Source organism: Aspergillus ochraceoroseus (assembly GCF_002846915.1).
Source record: "Aspergillus ochraceoroseus IBT 24754 chromosome Unknown P175scaffold_6, whole genome shotgun sequence".
In the NCBI taxonomy this organism is placed as follows: domain Eukaryota; kingdom Fungi; phylum Ascomycota; class Eurotiomycetes; order Eurotiales; family Aspergillaceae; genus Aspergillus; species Aspergillus ochraceoroseus.
The window spans coordinates 1,502,409-1,503,834 of NW_024468481.1; positions in this window are offsets into that span (position 1 = coordinate 1,502,409).

Here is a 1,426-nt window from a genome sequence, read left to right on the forward strand (position 1 = left end):
CTACCCAGGTTTTTATTTATTATTTTAAGACTAAGGACTAGTTAGAGAGATTACTTTAATTTATTAATTATAATCTATTTTACCTATTTAATATATAGTATGTTAGGAGTAATATAATAAAATTAGAGAATAATAATAAGAAAATTTAAAATAATTATAATAATTAGAAATTTACTAATATTATAATATAAGTACTTATTATTTTTATTTTTATATAATAAAATTAAGTTATTTTCTTTAAAATTTCTTAATACTTATAATATACTTCTATTAAATTTTAAAATTTAGTAAGAAAAAAAAAAAATAATATTATTAATATATTTTTATAATTTTTTTAATTTTTTATTTAATTAATTTATTATTTTTATATTTTATTTATTTATAATATTTTACTAGTATCTTACTTATATCTTATTTATTTAATAGAACTTATTTAGAATATCTTATATATTTTTTAAATTTTTTACTAATTACTAAATATTCTTATATATTAATTATCTTTTTTATTTTACTAGATATTAGTCTTTATTATATAGCTTCTATTATATAATAATTTATTCTACCTCTTATTCTTCCTTATTATTAATAATAACTAGCTAGAATAATACTAGTAAATTACTATCTTTTATATTTTATTTCTTAAGAAATAATATATAAAAAACTAGATAAATTTTTCTATATAATTTAAGTAATTATAAGTAATATATTTATTAGCCTATTATCTTAATTATTTTAAATAGTCCTTTATATTTAGTATCTAGCTTCTTACTAGGTCTCTATATATAGATATTCTTTATAAATAGTAGTACCTATTAGTTTATATAGTATTTAGTTAGGTAATACCTTTTATTATAGCTTCTTACTTATTATTTAGTAGCATGGTACAGGCTCTCTTTTAGCTAATAATATTTTACTTATAATTAATTAAATTATTCTCCTATTATTATAACTATACTAAAGTCCCTAATATTAGTAAGCTTAAATAATACTAGCTAGTAATTATACTATATTTTATAAAAAGATATTCCTAATAATATATTTTTTATATTATTATATATAAATTCTATTATATCTAGCTAGTCTATCTAGTTAGTTTATTAATAATTAATATAGGTTTTTAGATAGATCTCTAATATCTAGTTTTAATATTCTATTTAGCTATCTATTTATAAATAGAATATAATACTTAATTATTCTTTAATTTATAGTTTTTAATATAGCTAGGTCTAATATTTACTAGTAAAAAGCAAGCTATAATTACTTATTAGGCTCTTTAATACTCTTATTTTAAGTATAATCTTTTTTATAAATATATTAGCTAGTTTCTTAATATTAATATTTTTTATTATTAAGAAGTATTTAGCTCTTTTAATATATTAATCTATAATTATTAAAATAGTATTATATATATACCCCTTTTATATTA